This window comes from Tupaia chinensis, unplaced genomic scaffold, assembly GCF_000334495.1.
Source record: "Tupaia chinensis unplaced genomic scaffold, TupChi_1.0 Scaffold000048_1, whole genome shotgun sequence".
Taxonomy (NCBI): Eukaryota; Metazoa; Chordata; class Mammalia; order Scandentia; family Tupaiidae; genus Tupaia; species Tupaia belangeri.
Window position 1 is genome coordinate 8,416,953 of NW_006159506.1, and position 27,333 is coordinate 8,444,285.

The 27,333-nt window shown below is 41.5% G+C and overlaps 1 protein-coding gene and 1 pseudogene across 1 annotated transcript in view; one reads left to right on the top strand and one right to left on the bottom strand.

Annotated features, from left to right (window-relative positions):
• Positions 1–27,333, bottom strand: part of FARS2 (phenylalanyl-tRNA synthetase 2, mitochondrial) — a 625,214-nt gene that overhangs the window by 587,242 nt on the left and 10,639 nt on the right. The window contains exon 2 of the mRNA XM_006141240.3: positions 16,239–16,306. The gene's annotated coding sequence lies outside the window, so the exon portion shown is untranslated. The remainder of the gene's footprint in view (positions 1–16,238; positions 16,307–27,333) is intronic.
• On the top strand, positions 25,506–26,036 carry LOC102474438 (60S ribosomal protein L6 pseudogene; annotated as a pseudogene).

Below are 27,333 nucleotides of genomic sequence, written 5' to 3' on the forward strand. Positions count from 1 at the left end.
TCTTTTTTTTTTAAAAAGAATTTTTTTTTTTTTTTTTTTTTTTTTTTTTTTTTTTAAGATTTTTATCATACGGTATAGAGAAACAGGGAGAGAGGAAAAGTAGAAGGACTCCAGGGAGGAGAGTCATACTGCAATCCCTTCTCCTCTCTCCTCCTGATACGTTTTTCAAGCCACTGGGTCCAGTACTCAAACCACACACCCAGCCATGTGGAATCCAGTGCCTTAACAACCATGCTACCTACAGGCCCTGAAGGTACTTTCTAATATTAAAGCCCCAAGCTGTATTCATCATAGCACATCATCCTCAGTCCAAGTCTCCTCTCAAAGACCTACATCCTGTATCTGCAGGATACACTCTTGACATCTCTGATGCAGGAGGGAGGGCCCTAAGAGAGCACTGAAGCCATCTGTTCTCTGACACAGGATATAGGAGGGCCACAAGTGAGCAAGGAAGTCATTTGTCCTCTTGTGCATGCAAAGCCTCCTGAAGATGGCTGGAGACCCCAATCTTCCTTTCTTCTTCATGGGAGCCAAAGCATCTAAGCATTTCCCCTCTCAATGCATTTCTTTTGGAGAAAAAATAAAAACTCTTTTGCTGGAAAAGGCTGATATTGGAGGAAGAAGGTTGTATTGCTCACAAAACTAATTAAAAGTCAAATGTGAAAATTATGGAACTCATGTCAGGTTTTGGTATTTTTAGCCTTAATAAAGAAAAGACTAATACTAAGTGAATAGAAAAACCCAATGAGGTTAAACAAATATAGAAGATAATGTCAATGAATGTATTTCAAATTCACAGATGTCATAACATCCACTGACAAAGATGCTACTTCCCAATATATTTAAGTAATTAAAATTAAAGTTTGCTTGAAAAAAAAAAAGTCGTTGACATCAACATTTTAAGCAAAAGGCTTTGTAAAAACACTAGAATATCTTGTAAGTTAAAAAAGAAAAATGAGGGACCAGCAGTTAGCGTAATGGCTATGTCGCTGGACTCCCAATGTAGTCGACCGCGGTTCGCGTCCCAGACCCAGTGGCTTAAAACTCACGCCGGGCACGTGTGCGTGCGTGCCCAAGATCCCGAGAGGAGAATGGAGGAGAAGGGATTGCGGCGTGGCCATCGCCCCTGAGGGCTGATTTCTTGCTGTCTCTCCGTCTCTGTCTATCTGGCGAGCACATGCACCCTATGGCAAAAACCTCTCCGAAAAAAAGAAAAATGAAAACCTATGATCCTATCAGACCACAGTTCTCATAGCAACAATACCAAGCCCTCCCTACATGCCCTCTTTATTTCAGACAACCAAAACAGAGTAATGAGAATAGGTCCTTGATCTTTACAATGTCTTTAAGGGAAAGGAAGGAACAGATCATTTCATCTCTATTTTATTTATTTTTGTTTTGTTTTGTTTTTTTGAGGGGTCCTAACTTGTTTATTAGGCATGGTTTTCACAAACATCACTTCTGCTAGCAGCACTGGTGGAAGTGAAGAGCAGTAATGGTGGAATGCTATGCCTTCTCCAAGCTGCACAGCGGGAACCACCAAGAGTAGGGTAGAATTTGTGACTCCATCCAAGACCGCTGTTCTTGCAACCTGCAGAAGTCAGCCCAGGTACTCCCTATGCATGTGGATTATTTGGTGATCCACTGGGTGTCAGAGTTTCTTTTGATAGCTTTATGGAATGGAGCAATAAGAATAACTTCAAAGAATTTTTATGTGGAATCTTTACAACCCAGTGAAAATTCAGGACTCTTAGAGCAACCCACGGTGGCATCCAGCTCACTCCTCCACAACAGAATGGAGATTAAGCAAACTTAAGCTTTCACCATGATGCACAGGCTTGCTGTAGAGGTCACATACTTAGGAAACGGGGTGTTCAGCCTCCATAGTGCACACGGATCCTACCTATGACATAATCTTATTTAGCTTTGTATCACACTCTCGGTGCTTTATCCGGTTGTGTTGGGGAGGGAGCCCCACAGAGGGCAGAAAGTTGACATCACCACCAGCAGAAGACCCTCAGGAGAAAGCCTATCACATTAGACTGCTTCTTCCTCCATAACACCCGAATATACTTCGATTCATCTTGGCTTCCGTTTGTGATCAAACTGATAGCTGCCACCAGGCAAAAAGAAAAGAGCCTTTCTCCCACCTTCAGCTGTATTTTAGACTGAAGAAGGTACAGCAGGAAAAGGTTATGTGGCCACGGATCACTCCAGCTGGGGTAAAGCCTGGACTAAGTACTGACCTTTCAGGGCTATATTCAGTATTTCCCCATTTCAGGATCACACTGTAGTAACTGACAATGTCAACAGTCAACTCCTCTGGTCAAGGTTATAATCTAGATTGACTGTAGATGAAGTATAATTTTCTTTAAAAAATAAGGTATTCTAGGGCTGGCCCTATAGCACAACTGTTAAACCCTCTGCATAGGAGCTAGATACCACCAGGGCCAACCAGGGTTCGAGTCCTGATCCCTGTGAATTAACACACACACAAGGCACATGTGTGTGTATGTCCAAAGTGCACGTCCATGATGGGATGGAGAAATGGAAGACAAAAGAATGGTAGCATGACCATGCCCCACTGTGGTAGTGGCGGGGAGGTAGGTAGTCCTCTCTCTCTGGCAAGTGAACGCACCCACGAACAATTAAAATAATACATTAAATTTTAAAAACTAGAACTCTAGTCGAAACAGAGCAAGATGTAAGATACCAACTCATAAGACCCTTGTTCTCAATATCTGCCTTATTTACTTAATGGGGACATTCAAAATGGATCAGGGACAATGGTATTCCTTAAAATGGGATGGTGAGTGAAAACTGGCAATTTGGCGTTAGTATTTTATTGTAAAAACATCTGCATAATGCTGAGTGAGGGGGAAAAAAGTGTTCTTCCATATTATAAATAAATCGTGATACATAAATATTTATTAAAGAAACCCGAAGCCCCATAAATATCATCTAAATCTTAAACATATCCACTCTAAACCTGGTATTTTTGATAATATGGTATTACAGAGAAACATTATTTCCTACATATTTAAAAAATAAGCTCTTTAAGAGCAAATGTATAAAGCATTTGGAACCTGGCATTCCCTAACTTTAACAAGTTTTACTGCATTTTTTAGCTTCTGGACTCATACTTTTTTGGTAAATAAATAGATTTATGCTGCTGCAAACGGAAAAAAAATATTTATGATTCTGGCTGGCTGGGGGTGGACTACAGCATGAAGATTCCATTGGGGTGCCTCCTTTCTTGTTTCTCACTCTCTGTATCTCCTACTTTCATAAAATATTTTTTGTTAAAGCAAAGCATTTGGCAATTTTTAAGCTGCCACTTTATTTAACATTTTGATTTTCATTAAGCGTTTTAAAAAGTAAAGTATTTATATACAATTAGTACCATTTAACCTGGAAAAAAAAAAATACCATGAGCCAGCCCAACCTACAAATGCAAGAGCTTTGAGTAACACTAAGCTGCACGCGTCACCTGGGCCTTTACCCTGCTCCTAGTCACTCTTTGTTGTTTGTTTTTTTTAAAAGAACTATTTATTTCCATTTGTTTGTTATTTCTTTTTCTTTATTTGCTAAGAGAGAAAGAGAGAGAGAGAAAGTGAGAAAGCAAGTCACCAGGTCCAGGACTTGAACCATGGTTGGCCATGTGGGAATCCAGCGCCCTTAATCCACCACACCACCTGCTGGCGCCCCCCCAAGTCACTCTTTGATCAATGAATGACAGAGGTGAAGTTCATTACACAGCACCGACTGTTTCAATTAGGCTTAAACATGATAAGGGGATGCATAATGCTGAGTGAGGGGGAAAAAAGTGTTCTTCCATATTATAAATAAATCGTGATACATAAATATTTATTAAAGAAACCCGAAGCCCCATAAATATCATCTAAATCTTAAACATATCCACTCTAAACCTGGTATTTTTGATAATATGGTATTACAGAGAAACATTATTTCCTACATATTTAAAAAATAAGCTCTTTAAGAGCAAATGTATAAAGCATTTGGAACCTGGCATTCCCTAACTTTAACAAGTTTTACTGCATTTTTTAGCTTCTGGACTCATACTTTTTTGGTAAATAAATAGATTTATGCTGCTGCAAACGGAAAAAAAATATTTATGATTCTGGCTGGCTGGGGGTGGACTACAGCATGAAGATTCCATTGGGGTGCCTCCTTTCTTGTTTCTCACTCTCTGTATCTCCTACTTTCATAAAATATTTTTTGTTAAAGCAAAGCATTTGGCAATTTTTAAGCTGCCACTTTATTTAACATTTTGATTTTCATTAAGCGTTTTAAAAAGTAAAGTATTTATATACAATTAGTACCATTTAACCTGGAAAAAAAAAAATACCATGAGCCAGCCCAACCTACAAATGCAAGAGCTTTGAGTAACACTAAGCTGCACGCGTCACCTGGGCCTTTACCCTGCTCCTAGTCACTCTTTGTTGTTTGTTTTTTTTAAAAGAACTATTTATTTCCATTTGTTTGTTATTTCTTTTTCTTTATTTGCTAAGAGAGAAAGAGAGAGAGAGAAAGTGAGAAAGCAAGTCACCAGGTCCAGGACTTGAACCATGGTTGGCCATGTGGGAATCCAGCGCCCTTAATCCACCACACCACCTGCTGGCGCCCCCCCAAGTCACTCTTTGATCAATGAATGACAGAGGTGAAGTTCATTACACAGCACCGACTGTTTCAATTAGGCTTAAACATGATAAGGGGAAAAATCATTTCCCTGCACACCACAGCATCCTGCGGCTGGCTCCAGAGGATTCCGAGCCTGCACTGGAGAGACCCGGGTGGATCCATTTCGAGGCATAGCGTCAAAGTGTGTTCATGCCTGAGCTGCCTGATTTACAGAGCTCAGGAGAGACGAGCGGAGAGAAATGACGTCTGGGCACGCCGACATTCCTTCCTTGCCGATGTGCCTACTCGGGCGGCCACTCTAGTCGCAGGCACACAGGGCCATCGCGACAGATTCTCCATCTCCCCAAAACAGCCTGGTTTGTGTTTTTGTGTGTCTTTGTTTGTTTTAATAATTATGCACAGCAGCCAGTGCTTATGTGGACAAATAAAGTCAGTTGGAGCTAGGCAGCAGCTTGAATTCTGGAAGGCATTAATAAAAGCCATGAAATTGATTTACAAATATCTACTGTGCACTTAAAAAGGTCCTGGGCTAGGGACCAGCAGTTAGCGTAATGGCTATGTCGCTGGACTCCCATGTAGTCAACCGCGGTTCGAGTCCCGGACCCGGTGACTTAAAACTCATACCAGTTGCGTGTGCATGCGTGTCCAAGATCCCGAGAGGAGAACGGAGGAGAAGGGATCGCGGCGTGGCCATGCCCCTGGGGGGTGATTTCTCACTTTCTGTCTGTCTCTGTCTTTCTACGAGCGCACGTGCCCTATCACAAAAAGCCCTAAAAAAAAAAAAAAAAAAAAAAGGTCTTGGGCTGTCATCTGTTGGGGAAATCTTTGCCCTTAACAAGGCCAGTCTTAACAAGATTCTGAAAGTAGATGCGGACAATTACTGCATTTTATCAGCCACTTATCCTGGGGGTGGCATAGGGATAGCGGTTCTCAAATCTCGCTAAACATCAGTATTTCTTGGGAAGCTATTCAAGTATGTCTCTGCCAAGGTGCCACTTCCAGGGATATTTACCTGACTGATGAGGTATGCCTTGACATAGTAGTTTTATAAGTTTCTAGTATTTCTCTATTTTTTTTTAAGACTGATTTTTTTTTATTATTATTATTCTTCAATTTTGACCAGAGAGTAACAGATAGAGAGAAAGGAAGATTGAGAAAGAAAGCCACCAGATCTGGGACTCAAACCATGGTTGGCCATGTGGGAGTCCAATGCCTTAACCACCACACCACTTGCCAGCCCCAAGTTCCTAGTATTTTTAGTAAAGCAGCCTGGTTCAAAAAACCACAGCTCGAGACTGGCAGCTCACAAATTCCCACCACTAAGTTCCACAAGTCCTAAAAAAAGGTTTTCAAACTACCAAGGGTCATTCAATCTGACCTTGGGTTGAATGACATACTTAGAGCCCTACCTATTAACTTATTTTCTCCATGTTTTTTCTCTATGTTGAAGTTCATAACCAGTATACAGAACCACAACTTAGAAGGCTGTAAGCCCCTTAAATAATTTTTTAAGTTACTTAGATTTCCTAATATTACTTTTATTATAAATATTGCTTCAAATGAAAAAATTCCATATTGAACTATTAAGATAAGATGTTATTAAATGAAAATACTTTGTTAAAAAAAAAAAAAACAGGAAATACTGCCTATTTTCAAAGAGCTCCTAAAATTCTCTTTATTCTACTGAAAGTTTTATCAAGACTAGTTCAACGGCAGATGAAGATATAAACCCAGGTCTTCTGCATATACAATATTAAATTCTGCTTTATAGATTTGCTGTTCGTTTGAAAGAATGAGGCACATATGTTACAGGAAGACTGGTTAAAATGGGTAGCAAGAAGTCTAGGCATGATGTTAACTGTCACATATTTCAAAATCAGAGACAGGATCAATTCTTTTTTTTTCTTTTTTTGGGGGGAGGTTTTTGCCACAGGGCGCATGTGCTCGCCAGACAGAGACAGAGAGATAGAGACAGAGAGACAGAAAGTGAGAAATCACCCCCCAGGGAGGATGGGCACACCACAATCCCTTCTCCTCCATTCTCCTCTCGGGATCTTGGGCACACACGCACACGCGCCCAGCGTGAGTTTTAAGCCACCAGGTCCAGGACTCAAACCACGGTCGACTACATGGGAGTCCAGGGACATACCCATTACGCTAACTGCAGGTCCCAACAGGATCGATTCTAAAAACTGCTTATGGGAGAAGAGTTCACGTGCAGGACTTATTTTACCTTATGAGTAACTTCTCTCTCATGTCAAAGAGCTTTGAATATGCAGAGACCCCCATCATTTCAGTTGTTTCTAGAGTACTATCACGTGAGGAGGGAGGTCACGATCATTTTGCCTCATGGTATTTACATCATGCTACTGAAATCAGACACCAGTCAATGCTAATAAGAACTGGCAAGAAGGAGCCAGCAGGTGGCATAGTGGTTAAGGCACTGGATTCCCAAATACCCAACTGTGGTTCAAGCCCCAGGGGCTTGAAAATCATGCTGGGAGCATGTGTGTGTGCATGCCCAAAGTCCTGAGAGAACTGAGGAAGGACTGTAGCATAGCCATCCTCCTAGGGGGTGATTTCTTACTTTCCCTGTCTGTCTGTCTGTCTGTCTGTCTCTCTCTCTCTCTCTCTCTCTCTTTCTCATACACATACACACACACGCCCCATGGCAAAAATCCTAAAAAAAAAAAAAAAAAAAAAAAAGAAAAAGGAAAAAAATTGGCAAGGGCTGGAGCCAGCAGGTGGCATGGTGGTTAGGGCGCTGGATTCCCACATGATCAACCATGGTTCAAGTCCTGGACACAGAGCCCAGCAGCTTAAAAATCATGCTGGGTGAATATGTGTCCATGCCCAAAATCTAGAGAGGAGAATGGAGAAGAGATTGTGGTGTGGCCATCTGCCCTAGAAAGTGATATTCTCTCTCTCTCTCTCTCTTTTTCTTGCAAGCACAAGTACCCTATAGGGGGTTAAAAAAAAAAAAAAAGAAGAGGAATTGGCAAGGGGTTATTAATCACAGACAGTTATCTCCTGCCACTTGAGTCTGCTGTCTGATCGAAGCCTGATGGCAGTATCCTCCACCCTGGTGGCACACCAGAGGCCCATGAAGCCTTTTAGAGACATAATTGCTGAGCCCACCCTCAGTTTCTGATGGTTTGGTAAAGGCAGAACCCAAAGGTTCCTGGCTATCTAACCAGTGGGCTAATGAAATCTATCCATCAGCTCTGTTCACTATTCAGATCTTGGCCTCTCTCCTAGATAGATATTTCAAGAGAAAGCAGCCTGTGATAAAGGGAAGAGCTTGGGTTTACAGAGATGAGTTCAAATCCCAGTTTTACCATTAACTAGTTGTGTAACCTTAGCCCATTCATGAGGGTTACTTCAGCCTCAGTTTCTCCAGTTGTAAAACTGTGACTCATGACACTTCAACAGGGTTTTACCAAAACTAAACTGAGTAGGTATGAGTGCAGTCAGGATTCAAAATTGAGCAAGCTGTGTCAGCCTTGGTAACCCAAATGAGTGGCTGGCAGCAAGGAAAGGCAATGTCCTTCAGCACCTCTCTTCCCATACAGCAGCGGCCAATCAATTATTTCTCAAACTTTCACAGCTGCAGTATAATCTCCATATTTTCCTGAAGTCAGTAACAAAGATCAGAGCTTACTTGCTACACAAAATTGGCAGTAATGCCAAACTCTTGAGGAAAAACAAAAAAGTGAGGAATCTGAATGTCAGAGTAAACAGGTTCAGGAGCCTTGGCCCACGTCCAGGGAAGAGTACAACAGGTAACTGTAGCCCAGGGGCAAAAGAATTCGAATCCCAGAGCGAACATTCGAATCCCCATAGCTTTACAGTCCTATGGCCTTGAGTTCAAATTCCAGCCCTAACCCCTCAGTAAATCACACTTCCTGTAAACGTCAGTGTATTCCTCTACTAGACAGGGGTAACGCCATCTTTCTTGAGTTCTCATAAAAACTAAAAGTGGGAATGTAGGTAAAGTACATGCACCAGGTGGAGGCTCCAGTAAATCTTGTTTTATTTTCCTCACCCTGCCTATATTTTGTTCTCTGGTCCAGAAGTTTGTGATGAATTATACCTCTGAAATATTTCCTCTTCGTGAATCAAACGACTCTCAAACTCAGAGAGCAGAAATTCACAGAGAGCCCAATTAAAGTTACCTGTTTTTTTTTGTTTTGTTTTGTTTTCTTGTTTTTTTTTTTTTTTTTTTAAGAGAGATTTTTACTATAGGGGATATGTGCTCACTGGAGACACAGGGAGAGACTGAGAGACAGAGAGACAGAAAATGAGAAATCACCCCCCCCCAGGGGGATGGCCACACCACAATCCCTTCTCCACCATTCTCCTCTTTGGATTTGGGGGACACATGCACACACGCCCAGTCTGAGTTTCAGGTCACAGGTCACTGGATCCAGGACTCAAACCATGGTCGACTATGTGGGAGTCTAGTGATGTCACCATGTCATCTGCTGGTCCCAAAAGGTATATCTTAAAAGGTAATTTCCTGGCCCAAAAGGTGGCATATTGGTTAAGGCACTGGACTCCCATGTGGTTAATCACATTTTGAGTTCTGGACCCAGCAGCTAGAAACTCATGCCAGGTATGAGTGCATGCATGCCCGAAATCCTGAGGGGAAAATGGGGAGAAGGGACAGTGGTATGGCCATCCTCCCTGGGGAGTGATTTCTTACTTTCTGTCTCTGTCTCTCTCTGCATCTCCAGCAAGCACATGCATCTATAGCAAAAATCTCTTTAAAAAATTAAAATTAAAAAATAAATAAGGGGGACCAGCAGTTAGCATAATGGCTATGTCACTGGACTCCCATGTAGTCAACCGTGGTTCGCGTTCTGGACCCGGTGGCTTAAACTCACGCCGGGAGCGTGTGCGTGCGTGCCCAAGATACTGAGAGGAGAATGGAGGAGAAGGGACTGCGGAGTGGCCATCCCCCTGGGGGGCGATTTCTCACTTTCTGTCTCTCTGTCTCTCTCTGGTGAGTGCACGTACCCTATAGCAAAACAAAACAAAACAAAACAAAACAAAAACTCTCAAAAAAAATAAATAAATAAATAAATAAAAGGTGGTTTCCTTCTGGGATGTGGGGAATTAGAAAGAAAAGAGATAAATTGAGATACAGAGGATTTAATTCTACTGAATATGAATACTGACTGCAAGTCCTATATAACTTTCTAAATGCCTGAATTTAAAAACTACTGCAAAAACATTAAGGAAAGAGAGTAAGAATAATAAAGTCATAGGTTTATCTTTTTGACTTTTTCATGTATAATAAACTATAATATCCTTCCAAATCTTGGAGTTGCCATTATCTGACAAGGTCTCAAAGGAGTACTCAATGGAGGTACAGATCAATTACTAAGCAGCAAACAAATCACATTAAATTATGATAAGATTCATATAGGAAATCTGTATCAAACACTTTTACAACTAAATGATATGAAAGCTGAGATGTGTGATCAATTGTCATTGATTGACGGGGAAGAAGAAACTCAGCCAGTTTTCCACCTGATTTATATACCTCTTAAATCTAGCAACATACAGATGACTTAATATAATTATACTATGGTTAAAATAAGAAGTATGAGAAGTAGAAGTGTAGAAAAAAATAACATATAGATATCAACCACTTCTTTTTTTTTTCAGTAGGGATAACAGGTCTACAAAAATCCACCTGCATGGTCGCATGTGAAGTGTCATGACTACTATCACTGTTAGACTGATTTGGCCATTGGAGGGAGAACTGAGTATCTGGCACTAGAACTAAGAACTGATCATGTCCTCAAAAAGTTCACAGACTACCAGGGAACCAGAAGAGAGACATCTACAGGTCAGCAACTAAAACACAAGACAATATGACCACTTGAGTACAGTAGAAGTGACTACTTTGGGGAAGAGAAAAAGCAACAATCAACGAAAATTATTTTACAAGAGGGAATCTTCAATGGCTGATGGTTCACACCATAAAAGATTTTACACATTTCTTTCCAAGTCTTTCTTTAGTGGTTTCATGTGGGTAGCCTGAAATTGGGTAGATAGCCAAACACTAAAATCAGCCCCACCACCACCAACAATAAAGAGTTATTAAAAACCTACCATCACCAGTAATCTTTTTTTTTTAACTTATGTACTAATTTCTCCATGACAGAAAGAGAAGAATGGCACCTAACAGAATCCTTACACCACAATCCACCCCCAGCCTCAGACAGCCTGGCTCACAGGAACATGTGCACGCTGGACACATGCACAGGGAAACCTAAGGACACACTCGAGGGCCTTCCTCTGTAGGTATGGATGTGTTACCATATGCTACCATCTGGCCCCAGCACACTAGTGACTTGATGGCAAAGTTCTACTCAGTGGAGACTGCATGTGCGAAGAACCACAGTCATGACAGCATGAAGATCCTGCAAGAGCAAGAAGCTCAACATGAGTGGAGTGTAGAGAACAAATGAGGGAGCAGTAAAGGGCTAGAAAGAAAAGGGAGTGGGACCAGCAGTTAGCGTAATGGCTGTGTTGCTGGACCCCCATGTAGTTGACCACAGGTCGAGCCCCGGACCCGGTGGCTTAAACTCACGCTGGGCACATGTGCGTGCGTGTCCAAGATCCCGAGAGGAGAATGGAGAAGGGACTGTGGCATGGCCATTCCCCCTGGGGGATGATTTCTCGCTTTCTGTCTCTCTGTCTCTCTCTGTCTTCCCAACGAGCGACCCCGCCGTATAGCAAAAACCTCTCAAAAAAAAAAAAAGAAAAGAAAAGAGAATAACATTCAGAAGGACTAAGGTCTCTGATTCTCATTTTATAATAAAAATAAGGTCACTATCATAAGGGGCGGGGGCAGCAGGAGGCATGGTGGTTAAGTGCACTGGACTCCCACATGGCCAACAGTGGTTCAAATCCCAGACCTGGTGGCTAGCTTTCTCACTTTCCTTCCCTCTGTCTCTTTCTGGTCAAGTTCAAATAATAATGATGATGAATAGAACTAAATAAAATAATTCTCTTAAAAAAATAAGAGGCACAATATAATGACATATATGTGAGTTATAAACATCGTTTTCAAATTCCAGGGGAAAGTGAAGCTTAAGAAGGAATGGCAAACATATACCATTTTTAAAACTCAACTCTAAGTCATGACCACAATGAAGTAGCATTGAGAAAAAAATAAAGAGCAGAAATCATTACCCTACAACATAAGAGCTTTATTTTCTTTTTCTGTTTTTTTTTGTTTGTTTGTTTCTCCAAGGGTTTTTTAAAAGAGCTTTTTGCTTCTTTCTTTCTTTCACTATAAAGTACATGTGCTCACCAGAGAAACAGTGAGAGGGAAAGTAAGAAATCACACACACACACACACACACACACACACACACACCCTGGACGGGGGGTGGGGGGTGGGGGAATGGCTATACTGCAATCCCTTCTCCTCCATTCTCCTCTCAGGATTTGGGGCACACATGCACACATGCCTAGTGTGATTTTCAAGCCGTCAGGTCTAGGACTCAAACCACATGTGGCCATGTGGGAGTCTAGCACCATATTCATCACATTACCTACTGAACCCCATACAGAGTTTTTACATAAGCCACACTGACCTGAACATTAAAACTTAAGAGCTCCAGACTGGCAAATAACCAAACCAGAATGAAAACTACACAGTGGCTATTCAACATACAGAACATGCAAGTCCAGAGATGAGTAATTAGCAAAAAGAACCAAATCAAAGATTATCTACAGACACTGGTGAATGAAAGCAAAATGAAACATGTAAGCAGGCCCAGCCACAATGTCACAAGTAGTCGGGCACCGCTGTGAGATATTGGATTAATATGGGAAGACCCAGAGTGATTCTGGGTAAACCTGAACACGCCAGACCTGCCTACAGGCACCGCTATAATCCTGGCTGGCTGGAAGGCTGGGGAAGGGTCATGGACAGTTGAGATTCCATCAAGGTTACCTCTCTCTATTTAAAAAAAAAACAAGTACACACATGCACAAAAAAGAAGAAAATGTTCATCAAAAGAGAAATTATCCTAGGAAACAGAGAAAGTGTTCAAACTGTTCTCTACATGTTGAAGAATTAAAAATAAAGTTAAAAAAAATAGTCTTTGGAAAGAGCAAGTCAAAATAGACATATAACAGACTTTGGAGCGATTGGTAAAGACAGCAGAACATAAGAGTTGATACAGCTCAGAAAAAAAGAAGAGGTCTGGCTTCAGCACATAGTAATACATTCCTTAAGAGAAGTCAGATCTCACATGGTGACCATGGTTCAAATCCCCAGCCCGGTCAGCCTGAAACACACCAAGCACAAGTGGTTGTACCCAAGGTCTAATGAGCTGGGTGACTGAGGAAGAGAATAGGGACGTGATCAGACCAGGTTGATAGTGCTCCTTTCTCTCTTCCTCCATGCACACATGTTCTTTCATGAACAAAGAAAAATTAAAAAAAAAAAAAAAAACACATAGAAAAGAAAAATGAGACTAATACAAAAAAGTGTGATAACAAGTCACAAGATGTTAGAGAAACATGCAATAAGCAGCCCAGGCAGGGCCCAGGCAGCTACAGTGGAGCAGCAGTAGGGGCAATGACGCATAATGCCAGAAACCACGTGGGAAGCCTACAGGTTCAAGTCCCAGGCCTGAGTTAGGATCTGATCTCAGGATCACAGCAGGCGCATGATCCTGTCTGGCTGCAAGGCTGGTGGGGAGATTCATGATGGAAAGACCCTGTCGAGGATGCCCATGCTGTGGCTCTACGGCAGGGAAACGTCTCGATGCAGTGAGAGAACGTGACCACGTCAGTACCAGAACCACCTTCCTTGAGCTGGTTAGCAACTGAACAAGTCAACTGTCATATCTGTAAGAGACCCAAGCACAAAGGAAAATGTCCTTGTGAGGGATGAAGGAATGTTCTAGAGTGCACCTTTCGAGCCACTGTAAGAGCTTTCCAGCAAAACTGTTTTTCCCCAGTTACGTTTTATCTGGGCTCCACTGAGTTAACTTATGAACACATTATAAAATTGGGTAAGTTCTTGGAGACCAGCAGTTGGCATAATAGCTATGTCTCTGGACTCTTGTGTACTTGACCATGGTTCAAGTACTGGACCCAGTGGCTTAAACTCACGCCGGGCGCATGTGCGTGCGTGCCCAAGATGCCCAGAGGAGAATAGAGGAGAAGAGATTGCGGTATGGCCATTCCCCCTTCTCGCTTTCTGTTTCTTTGCCTCTCTCTCTCTTTCTGGAGAGCACATGTCCTATAGAAAAAACCTCTAAAAATTTTTTTAAATTTTTAAAAATTAAAAAAAGAGGTAACGTTCTAAAGGAAAACCTGCCTTATTATTTAGTCCATGCTCTAAGACAGTTTCAGAGGAGAAGAGTCCTCATCTTTAACATAGATTTAATTCTATTTCAAGGCTTTATACCTTTGATTGCTTTTGGTTTTAAAGGATACGGTTTTATATTTGGTAAAGACTTGAATTAATTTACCTCAACTTCAATGGGAATGTCTGAAATTATTTTTTCAATATCTGTGGATTAAGTGAGACCACAGATGGTCTGGGAAGGTTTGCAATAAATGCAATAAAGTACTAATGTCATCCTTTAGTTCAGAATTGGAAAATTTGGTTGATTTTGGACTTGTGCAATTGTTTTTTTTGTTTTTTTTTTTCACATTTTTTCTTGACTGTCCTGTTCCTGTTTCCTTCATCCATATTGAAAAACATTTCTCCCTTTTGCAAAAAGGAGGCATGTGTACTCTAGATTTCTAAAACAGTATCTCCGCCAGGCCAGCGGGTAGTATGGTAGTTAAGGGGCTGGATCCCACATGGCTGACTGTGCAGTTCGAACCCCAGACCCATCAGCCTGAAAAGCATGCCAGGCAAGTGTGCGTATGTGCCCAGCATCCCAAGAAAAGAGTGGAGACGGGACTGTGGCATGGCCACCTCCTACCCCATCCCTACCCCAAGAGTGATTTTTCACTTTCTCTATCGCTCTGTCTCTCCATCTTTCTCAGGCACATGTACACACCCTATAACAAAAAATTAAAACACACACACACACAAACTCTCCCAAGTAGATATGTAGAAACCAAGGGGATGAGCAGGAAAGAATGAAACCTACTTAGTGTTGATTGCTGCAACTTTAAAGGATGGGTTTATGAACAGCCATAGGTTTATTAGACACTCCTACTATTTAAGTTTGCTACTGCGAGGAAGAGTATAATCTAAAGCGGTGTGGGAACAGAACGAACTGCGCCAGGATCAGTGAGAGTCATCATCTGCTCTTGCAGAAAGGTCAGCTTCTGCTAAGGTATTAATTAGGAGAAAGGGAGAAATCCTTTTTTTCCTCCTGGAAGAACCCCTATCCCTTTATTATCTTGTTGTGCCTTTGGTATTTTATAGTTTGTTTTGTTTTGTTTTGTTTTTTTAGATAATCATCTGGCTTTTTGTAGTAGTGTCAGACTCCTCGTTGATGATTAGGAGAATTTGTCTCCTCCACTCTCCTCTCAGGATCTTGGGCACGCACATACATGTGCCTGGCGTGAGTTTAAGCCACTGGGTCGAGTTTAAGACACCGGGTCCAGGACTTGAACCACGGTTGACTACATGGGAATCCAGTGACATAGCCATTACACTGCTGCTGGTCCCGGGTCTGTGAAATTCTTAACAATGCTTTTAAGTTTATACTTTGTCCTAGGCTGAAAGTTCAAGGTTGGTTTTTCTCCTTCCAGTGCTGGCTTTTTTCTGGAAAGGGGAAGCCAGGACCACAGCTTCTGAGGAGAGTTTTGAACTAGAGTGGCGATGCTCCAGTGGAGATGCAGGTGGAAGAGGAGACCCTCAGTACAGACAAAATCAGCCAAAGGAGGACAAAGAGGAACTGGAGCAGGCAAAGGAGTGGAATGAGAAAGAGAAGAGGCCTCAGAAGCTTTCTTTACTCCTGCGATAGTTTCAGAGAAATCTCTTATTTGCCTCCTAAAGGGAAGTAATTTTGTCTGCACTGCCTTCCCAGGCTTCTAGACAAGAAACTTTCCCATTGAATTCACGTGGTTCTAAGCCCAGTCCTTCCTGGTTGTGTGCGTATTTGGGGTCACATGACACTAACTGGATCCACTTTTCTAAGTATTTGCAAGATAGAGCTCTGTAAGAGTTCCGTGTAAAACCAGCTGGTGTTTGTACAGGGAGCTGCCCTCAGTGGGAAGGCTCAGATTTGGATAAGCTGTTTTCCTTCATTTTAGAAACTCCCCCTTTTAAAATTTTTTTCCAAAAAAGTGACCAAGACTAAAAATAGAAAATGTGTCAAATCAACATCAGAACCACCAATGTTACTAGGAGGCAGCTGAGGCCTTTAAGGCCTTTAGGAAAAATAAAAAACTCACCAGTGATGAAGCTGCCATAGCTTTGAACCCAACTCCCTAGGAGACCAACAAACCTTAACCCAAATCTCTAAGTTAAAGACAGGAGCAGAAAGGCAGTGCCCCACCTCCTACCCAAGAGCAGAGATGGAAAACCTCTCTCCTTGTCAGAGAAGAATCAGTGCCCAAATCAGGAGACTCACCTTCACACCCAGTGAAACCTCTGGAGTCAGGACACAAAGGGTCCAAAGCCAGGACCAGGACAGCAAGTCTAAGAGGAAAGATGTTCAGGGTGTCAGTTCGAGTCCCATTTCCGGGTATCCCAAACAGGCTTTTATCAAAATAGCCACTGAGAAAGTTGGCTTATATAACAGAGACAAGGGCAGGAAGATGGGATGTTACAAATTATTTGGCAAAAATGACCGACTAGGGACAACAGGCAGCATTGTGGTTAAGGTGATGGACTCCCACATGGTTGACCGCGGTTCAAGCTCCAGACCTGGCAGCTTGCTTTCTCATTTTCTTTCTCTCTCTCTCTCTCTCTCTCTGGTGAGTGTACATACCCTATGGAAAATTAAAAAGTAATAACAAGTAATTTTTTTAAATGATCGGCTATACCTTACCTTACCTTACATAGGGACCTGGAGGACACAGGGAAGAGGTGGGAGTCACATTATATAAAAAACTATAACCCTTTCTTTGCAGGTTAGTTTACATAGTCTTTGTGCTTAACCAAAGTCTCAGGCCTAAACCTAGTTCAAGGCCGATTAAAATCTAAATGGACTTCCTATTCCAAGCAGCTTAGAAAGATGTTTTTACTTTCTCAACCATCAAACAGAACCACATACACGTTAAAGTTTACACTACTTGGCTTCAAATACAAGAATTCTACAGTATGAAAGAAATCCAATTTTGAGGGAAAAAGAAATAAGAAAACCATTACTAAATCATGAAACTGCAGAACTAGTAGTATATTCCATTGAATTATTGATCAGTCAGTTCACAAATACTATGGAATCCTATACAAATAGTTATTGAACCCTGTGCAAAATGCAGTCACTCTAATAATATATTTCAGCATCTATCAGCTAATAACATATTGTTTGGCCTGTAAACAAAATGGGAGCCCAATTAGGGGCAGGGCAGAGGTGCAGCAGCAGAATATGACTCTCTACCAGGTAGATCCACATTGTTGGTTCATGTTTAGAGACCTCCCTGAGTACACTGAGCACATGACTGCCCATGATCCCAGATGAAGCTGGGGGTGGATTATGGATGGCAGCAAGGCCCTGTTGAGGGTGGTGTGTGTGTGTGTGTGTGTGTGTGTGTGTGTGTGTGTGTGTGTCTTACTCCTGGAAGAAATAAATAAAGTTTAAAAAAATTCAGAGGCGCCAGCGGGTGGCATGGTGGTTAAGGCACTGGACTCCCACATGGCCAACCATGGTTCGAGTCCCAGACCCGGTGGCTTGACAATCATACCAGATATGTGAATGTGATGCCCAAAATCCTTAAAGGAGAAGGGAGAAGAGATTGTGTAATATTCATCCTCCCTGGAGGGTGAGTTCTTACTTTCCCTTTTTCTGTCTCTCTCCAGCGAGCATATGCGCCCTATGGCAAAAACCTAGAAAAAAAGATTAGAGCCAAAATAGTTGTGAAATAAACTGACTTCATTGATTGCTTGTATTTACGAAGAGTCAAGGACGTCCTGACCCAGAAGACTGTCCATAGCGTGATGAGAAGACGTGCTTCTGCCACATGGGGGTGGGGGTGGATGCGTAAGAACATGCTCTGTAGCCATGGAAGAAGCAGAAGCTATTCAGTTAACAGGAAGAACTATCCAGGCCTGATTGTGAACTCACCAGGGACTCCCAAACTACTCTAGTTTGATAGCAAATTTTTAAATTTGAAAAATCATCCAACTCCACCACAAGATTAAACATATACTTTCAGAATCTACTGTGTAATTCAAAATTAAAGTATTAATGAATCACAGTACCTTTTAATTTAGAAATACATTTACAATCGGTATACTACCTGCATGTTTAACAAATGGGAGAACATACATACGTTAGAAACTGTTTAACCTACAGATGATGATGTACACACGCAGGGTTTCATAAACCTTTGTTTCTGTGGCTCCCAGGTTATCCGGCATGGGAAACACAATCATAACTAATTGAGCTCTTAGGACAATGTACTTCGACCTAAAATCCAAAAACCTACAGTGTAGCAAGAAAAAAGTAATAAAAAGAAGCTGTGGGCCAGCAGGTGGGATGGAGTTTCAGGTGTCAGATCCCATATGGCCGACTAAACAGTTTGAGTCCCGGATCCAACAGCTTGAAAATCACACCAGGTACCGGTGCGTGCATGGCCAAAATCCTGAGCAGAAAATGGAATAGGAGATAGTGTGGTATGGCCAGCCCCCTGGGGAATGATTTCTCTCTTTCTCTGTCTCTCTCTGGTGAGTGTATATGCCCTACAGCAAAACTAAATCTCAGAAAATAAAAAATAAAAATAAAATTGGGAGAGTTGCTAGCAAAATACAAAACCAAAGCTCAAATTTCATCAAATAATACTGCTAAAACACCAACTATTCATTGGGTGAACATTGTATTCATAGTAATGATTATTTGCTGTAATCATGTTTAAGCATTTCCATATCAATTGCACTTTTTCAAGCATAAAGCCGAAGAGAATGCAGAGTAACACAACACTCAAGTAGGCTTTGAAAAGAAAGTTACTCAGTGAAACAATGCTTACCTCCAGTGTTGGTGGATGCTAATTACAGAAAATAAGAATTAAATATAAATTATTTATTCCTTTTTCAAGACTGCTTTTAGGCTTCATTCTTATCAAATCAAGTATGCTTGACATGATCTGGAAAATGCAAACATTTTAGAATATAATGGTTCTCAGTTTAAATACCACACCTGGGGACCAGTAGATGGCATAATGGTTAAGTCACTGGACTCCCACATGGCTGACCATGGTTGGCGCCCCAGATCCGTCAGTTTCAAACTCAGGCCAGGCACGTGTGTGCACGTGACCAAAATCCCAAGAGGAAAATGGAGGGAAGGGAATGCAGGGTGGCCATCTCCCCTGGAGGGTGATTTCTGGCTTTCTGTCTCTCTGTCTCTCCAGTGAGCACACATGCCCTACAGCAAAAATCTCTCTTAAAAATAAGAAATAAATAAATACTGCATCTTCCATAAGAACTGGAGAATTTTACTTAAACCCTCTAAGTATCAGGATGTTTTGGAGGTTTGTCTTTGGTAAAAATATTAGTAGCAATGTCTACTTCATTCAGTTAGTATGAGAACCAGATAGAATAACTGCAATGCCCAGCAATCAATTAAAAATTGTTTGAGAAAGAAGGAAACTCAGTATTGTCTAAGACCCTGAGAAAAATCTACAAGGACTACATCATTTTTCCTTTTTGTGGGAGGCAGACTGAGTTAACAGACAATGACTATCTTAATCTAGGGAAGACAGGGCTAGAAGCCCCTTCCAAACCACGGATTGCAGAGCCCCTAACAAAAGAAAAAGACCTGAAATCCCCAACTGAAAGCTTCTGGGCTGAAATCCCTGATTACTTTTTTATGTTCCTGTTAATATTCAGAAACTTTCTTTTAGAAGCCCAATAATAGAAGATTGTGACGAGATATAACCATATGCCCATGATTTCTATGAAGAAGTAAGATGATAAAAGAAGTACAACACTTACCTCCTGCCTCTAGCAACCAACTAATCACGTAGGAGAGATTCAACCCAAAAAGCAGAGAACACTGTTTTCTCGCTCCCTGCATTCCCAATCTCCTACCGAGCAAGGAGCCGTAGCTGTTTGGAGATCCAGAGCAATCCAGACCATAAAGACTCCCATGTCCGGGAAGACGGAAAAGAGGAGACAGAAATTTTGTGTAAATGAAAAGGATGTGAAGCACTTTGAGGAGCCTTAGATTCTTGGTTCTTGCGATTTCTCTCTCTCTGAAAACAAAACAATCTAGGGCCTTGTCTACAGAGTGGCAGTCTTCCAAATTCTAGAAGGCCCTAAGACACTAAGGTATGCAGATTAACACAGTCATCAAAGGTTCCTTGTACCAGATAAAATGACCACATGTCTCAGTGTCCCCAAGACAGTTCGGAATTATCACTGCATAATTATAATGGCAGTGAGCTCAGTGATTTAAGAAATAAATTATATGACACCCAAATTATAGGACTGAACCAGATATGGAAAAAGTATGACATAGCTATAAAATGAATCCAAACAGGCAAAAACCTAGTCAAGTTTTCTCCCTATTACATATATACAATATTTCCAATCGTTTCAAAAATCTGCAATAAATCTTCCCAGACATAGTCAAATTAACACCAACAACCTAGGGTTATAGCATGCTGAAACTAAAAAAAAATAACTTAAAAGGATTTCCATTGTAAGTCAATAACTTGTATCAATAATTCATACCACCTCCCCTGAGACCACTCTTTGGGAAAGAAAATAGAGATTATAAATGCATTTCTGAATAATGCACCGAGTAACCAAGCACAATAAACAGCTAAAATGATCATCGTTTCCATGTTTCTAGCATCATTCGAAAGCATAAAACCATTCGCTACCAGAGGCTCTTCACTCAAATTATAAAAACAGTGTCAATAAAGCTTATTTTAAGGCAATGCAAAAATCTAGGAGACTAACACAAGAGAAGAAGTTCAAAGTATCGCTCTTCTAAAGGAACTGACAGGATGAGTTAGTATGTAAAGTGACTACAGCACTCCTGTTATATTTTCACTGAGACAAAGAAAATTAAAATCTAACACTGCAAAATCTAAACCTACACCCTAACCAACTAGGAGCCATATATTCAGAACAACTGGCAATAGAATCTAGGAGTGACTGAACAGCTCATGTTATCTGAAATTCTGGGCAGCAATGGGGTAGGAGGGTGGAAGATGCAGAGACCTAAAAACTTCAGGCTTGGTTTTTCTTTGATTTCACTCATTCAACAAATGCTCACTGAGTGTGCACCTTATAGGCAACATACCTACAGTGATAAACAAGGCAGATCCAGTCCTGCCCTCACAAAATTAACATTCTGCTGGGAAGAAATTAACATTGAATTAACCACCTACTCTTACACAGATACATAATTTTAAATTATAAAAAGTGAAAGGAGGGGCCAGCAGGTGGCATGGTGGTGGTTATGGTGCTGGACTCCCACATGGCTGACCGCAGTTAGAGTCCTAGACCGGATGATTTGTTCTCTCTCTCTCTCTCTCTCTCTCTCTGTCTCCCACCTTCTATCCCTCTCCCTCTCTAGTCAAATTTAAATTTAAATAAATAAAAATAATTCTTTAAAAAAATTAAAACTGAAAGGGCCAGATTCATGGCTTAGTAGTAATGTGCTGCTCAAGAGAAGAGAAGCTAGATCCCACACGATGAATGTGGTTCGGATCCTCAGCCTGGCCAGCCTGAAATGCACTGGGCACACACACACAAGTGCCTAGGATCTGATGGGCTAGAGGACTGGAAACAGGGGATCGGTGTGACCAGACCCTGTGGAAGCTGCTCATCCCTTTATCCCTCTCCCTCTACTCTCTCCCTCCTCCATCCACATGCACATACTTGCTCTATCATAAATAAAGGAAAATAATGTTTTTTAAGTTAAGCTAAGCAATAAAATATTACTGGGCCAGCCAGTGGAACGGCCATTAATAAAACGCTCTTTGTTGGTGTACCCACATGGCAAGGTACCTGGTTTGCATCCTGAAGCCTCTTTGTGCCAGGCTAGCAAGAGTGGGATGGAGTACGGGTGGGGCAGGGTAGTAGATATGGGTGTGAAGACCTGTTGGGGGTGACCTCTCTATTCTTCTCTCTCCATTTCTTTATCTCTTATAAAAGAAATAAACTTTAAAAAATAAACTTAAAAAAAAAAAATGAGACGTTGGGACCAGCAGTTGACGTAATGGCTATGTCACTGGACTCCCATGTAGTCGACAGTGGCTCGAGTCCCAGATCCGGCAGCTTAAACTCATGCCGTGCATGTATGTGTGTGTGTGCCCAAGACCCCAAGAGGAGAATGGAGGAGAAGGGATTGCAGTGTGGCCATCTCCCTGGGGGGTGTTTTCTCACTTTCTGTCTCTCTGTCTCTGTCTCTCTTGCGAGCACACACGCCCTATAGCAAAAAAACCTCTCCAAATAAAAAAATAAAAAAAAAAACAAGATGTTATAAGAAATAATAAAAGTAGAAGGTCTAAATTCGGGTTAGGGAACACCTTAATGAAAAGTGACTTTAGCCTAGTGGTCATGAAGGGAAGCATACAGGAGAATATCAATTACTCAAGAGAGGGACCTCACAAACAAACATCTGGAAGTGGAAAAAAATCTTCACCTGTATATATACATAACCAATTTCTTAAAAAAAAAAAAATAATAATAGCATTATCTCACATTATCACAAAGTTTGGGAAGCAATGAAGACAAATAACCTTATATTAACAAAGTATGGTAAGTTCCAAATAAAAGACTTGGCAAGGCTGACAAAGGGAAGCTCTTATTTTATTTCTGGCATTACGCCAAGATATGCTGAGCTCAAAGTAACAGAAAACCCAAATAGTCATGGCTTAAACAGAAAAACATCTGTGACTAACTCAACAAGGCTAAGGGTGTTCAGTTCCGGGGTTCACAGAGCAGATCAGAAAATACAAGGTTCAGGTTGGAACCTCTTGTCTTCTGTTGGCCTTTCCCTCATGCTCTTCTCTCTATTGTAACGAGATAGCTCCTGAGCGTCAAGCATTCCTCATACAAGTCACCTGTGCAAGAAGCGATGGCACGGGCAAGCTTTCCTTCACCAACGACTACCCGCTTCCTTCTCACCAATCAAGAAAACCCAGGAGATCATGCCCTCTTGAACCAATCATTGAGTTTACCACGTAACTGAGACCCTCCATCCTTGAGTTTGTCCTTAAAAGTCCATGTTTGGAAGTCAGGAGAGTTTTTGAGCGTTAGCTGTCCACTCTCCTCGCTCTGCACATGGCAGTTAAGCTGTACTTCCCTTCACCTCACTCATTTGTAGCTTAGTTGGCAGCACACAAGTGGAAGAACTTGTTTGACTTCTGTAACAACTTAGCTTGGAAAACGTTGGTGAGCTGTGTTCGTGCTCTGAAATGCACTAATCTGGGATAGTTTACTTGGAGGTTTTAAAAAGCAGGGAGTACAAGAGATTCTTTTTTTTTTTGAGAGATTTCACTGTAGGGCGCGTGCGCTCGCCAGACAGACAGACAGACACACAGAGACAGAAAGCGAGAAATCACCCCCCAGGGGGGATGGTCACGCCGCAATCCCTTCTCCTCCATTCTCCTCTCGGGATCTTGGGCATGCATGCACATGCGCCCGGCGTGAGTTTTAAGCCACCGGGTCCGGGACACGAACCGCGGTCGACTACGTGGGAGTCCAGCGACATAGCCATTACGCTAACTGCTGGTTCCCAAGAGATTCTTTAAAGATTGGGGCTATGTAAATGAACACTGAACTGTAATTATTAACATGCCCACCTCATAGCACCCAGACACCAAGGATGTGCATGGGATTTGGAAGGGGGTTTAAAGTTACACACAGTCAGGCACAAATACACTTGCTTCAAAGTGCTCAATGATTTAAAATACAAGAAATCTTTAGGTCAAAAGTTCATAAAAGGGTCAGCAGGTGGTATGTAGCTTAAGGTTACTAGATCCCACATGGCCAACTGTGTAGTTTGAATCCCAGAACCAGAGGGCTTGAAAATCATACTGGGTGTGTATGCATGCCTACAACCTTGAGAGGCGAATGGAGGAGCAGGGACTACAGCCAGCCCATCTTCCCTTGGGGACTCAAACTGCGGTAGGCCATGTGGGAGTCTAGTGCCTTAACCACCACGCCACCTGCTGGACCCTAAACTCATACTTTAATTCCATTTTTCTACAAATTTTTGAAGTCCCCTGGTAGAAAACGATGCCCTTATTTTACAAAGTGAAGGAGGGAAGAAACTATGCTAACTGCTAAGCTTTCTTCTTCAGAAGTTCTCCATTTTTTTCCTGCACTCTAGAATTCCAGGGATTGTTAGGAAGATAATTCTTCCAATAAGCTTATCCTCATTAACTGAAGCTTAGTCTATTTCACTGTCTGCTAATATTACTATAATCCATTTCACACAAGTCAGGCTTTTATTACACTTAAATGTTATTAGTTAGCTCAAGCTCACAATTACACATACAGATTACAGGTTTCCCAAGCTGAGCAGCTTCAGTTGTGCTTAGCAAATAAATTTTTACATCAAAAGTCATAAAATATTAAATCGTATAAAAGTTAACAATTCACTCTAATGGCAAATGAATTCTACATCTAATATCTACTGTTAATAACAGCCTTCAGTATAACCAAAGATAAATCACCCCCCCAAGAGTGTCACAGACCTCAGTACTGCATATCTTAACATACTGACCTAGTATTTCTCCAGCAATTAGCAAACCATAGGCTGTCTTGACGGGGGTGGGGGGGTGGGGGGAATCAACATTGCCAATTCTAAGTGTTTCCGGTAAACAAGTGACTAATCTGAATAAACAAGGGATAGCAGTTGTTAATCCATATTCAAAGAAGTTCATCAGAATGTGTCTTTAGAAGGACCAGCAGTTAGCGTAATGGCTATGTCGCTGGACTCCCATGTAGTTGACTATGGTTCGAGTCCTGGACCCAGTGGCTTAAACTCATGCCAGGTGCGTCTGCATGCATGCCCAAGATCCTGAAAGGATCCATGGAGGAGAAGGGGTTGTGGCATGGCCATCCCCCCTGGGTGGGGGGTGATTTCTCACTTTCTGTCTCTATGTCTCTCTGTCTTTCTGGTGAGTGCACATGCCCTATAACAAAAACCTCTCAAAAAAAAAAAAAATGTGCCTTTAGAAAAATTACTTACGAGACGGCAGGTAAAAAAAGCAGAGACTAAGGAGACGGATACTAAGGAGCAGATACCTGACACGAAGGCTGATGCCAGTGGCAAGATTAAGAAGGCTGAAAAGGGGGCCAGCAGGTGACGTGACAGTTAAGGTGTTGTACTTCCACATAGCTGACTGGTTTGAGTCATGGACCTAGAGGTTTGCTGTTTCTCTCTCTCTCTCTCTCTCTCTCTCTCTCTCTCTCTCTCTCGTGAGTGCACGCACCCTATAGCAAATTAAAATAATAATAAAGTTAAATAAATAATTAAAAAAAGAAAAAAACAGTCTAAAAAAGTCAAGACGAAGAGACCCCACTGCAGCTGAAACCCAGTTCTAGTTTGAAGAACTGGCAGATATTCCCCGACTTGCTAGTATTCCAGAAAAGCCACGTACAAGGGGAAGTCTTCAGCCACATGCAAGACTAAAAAGAAAACGGAGTTATTTCCACTATCACAAACCAGCTGGTAATGACAAGAATGGGGGTACCCAGGTAGTAAACCTCACAAATGCCTAGGTATCATCCTCCTGAAGATGTGCCTTCAAAGCTGGTGAGTGATGGCAGAACACCTTCAGCCAGCCTGTGGGAAGCTCAGAACCATTCTGATCACCTTCACTGGGAGCCACTCAGGCAAAAGGGTGGTTCTTTTAACGACTGCACAGTGGCTTGCTCCTTGTGACTGGACTTCTGGTTCTCAATCAAGTTCCTCTGTGTAGAACACACCAGAAATCTGTCATTGCCAATGCCATGAAAATTGATAATAGTGACATAAAGATCTCAAGAGCCCTCACTGATACTTACTTCAAGAAGGAGCAGGAACCCAGACACCAAGAAGATGAGATCTTCAACACAGAGAAGGAGAAATATGAAATTACAAAACAGCATAAGCTTGATCAGAAAGCTGTGAATTCACAAATTTTACCAAAAATCAAAGCCTTCCTCAGGTGCAGGGCTACCTGCAACAGCATTTGCTCTTACCAACGGGGTTCACCCTCACAAATCAGTTTTCTCAATTTCTTACCAAGAACCTAACAACTGAAAAGAAAAAGAGAAAAAAATTACTAAAATGAGATGTTGGAAGCAAAGCCGCTGGAAAAGAAAATAAGTCCTAAATAAATAAAATAAATAATAGCTATCAGTATCATCCCATGTAGCTAGTTTAATTAATAAATCGTCCTAAAATACCAGGACAAGGTGAAAACATCATTCCTGAAAGAGTTATCCTTCATAAGTAGTGAGAGAAAAAATAAAGAATAAAGCTGGTCTGTAACAGAATAGGAGAGAATTCCCATTTCTGAAAGAATTCCCATTTCTGGCAGGGTTGGAAGAAGGAAAACAATTACTTTGTTTAAAAAAAAAAAATCCTCTAAAAGTGACAACAGGTAAACTTGAACTAAAAGTCGATTGTCAATTTTATTGTTGTTGCCCACAGTAATGGAACCCTTCGCCTCCAATTAATGAAGCTAGAATATCTCCCTCAACATATCCTGGCCTTCTGCATTTCCCAAAAACAGAGAACAGACTTTCATGAGTGCATTTGAAAAGAGCGTCTATGGAAATGTGAGTCTCGGCGAATCCCCCGAGAGGAAACGTCTCACACATGCACATAAATAGACAACCTAAAAAAGGCACTAAATCTTTTCAAAAAGATGTTAATAGAAAAAAATGTAAATTTATCTTAAAAGACTAAAAAGCTAGTATAAAAAAAATCAACACTTGAGATTCTCTGAATATTTATAGTATTTCCTATACAAACCAGTTAGCTTTACAAATAAAGTGAGAATTCAACTAAATTGAAATTCAAATACGACTAAAATTTACCCATGTAATCCAAGAAAAATTAATATACTTCAATCCCCAGAGCCGATACCAAAGACTATCACCGTTCACTGCTGTGAAGCAATGCAGCATGAAAGCTAGAAAAACCTCACATCCAGAGCTGGTACCCACCCAGCCAGTCCTAGCTGTGTGATGCTGGCTAAATACATAACCTCTCGGGGCCAGCAGATGGCATAATGGTTATGTTGCTGGACTCCCACATAGCAATGGTTCAAGTCCCGGACCTAGCGACTTAAAACTCGCCAGATGTGTGTATGTGCGCGCACACATGCCCAAAACCCAGAGAGGAGAATGGAAAAGGGATTGCACCATGGCCATCCTCCCTAGGGGGTGATTCTTGCTGTCTTTCTCTCTGGTGAGCACACACGCCCTATAGCAAAATCTGTCAAAATGGTAATTAAAAAAAAAAAAAAAAAAAACACCTCTTAAAGCGTTCAATTCGGTGGGTTCTATATTGTCATAAGGTTGTGCAACCATTGTCAGTAATCCCAGGGTCT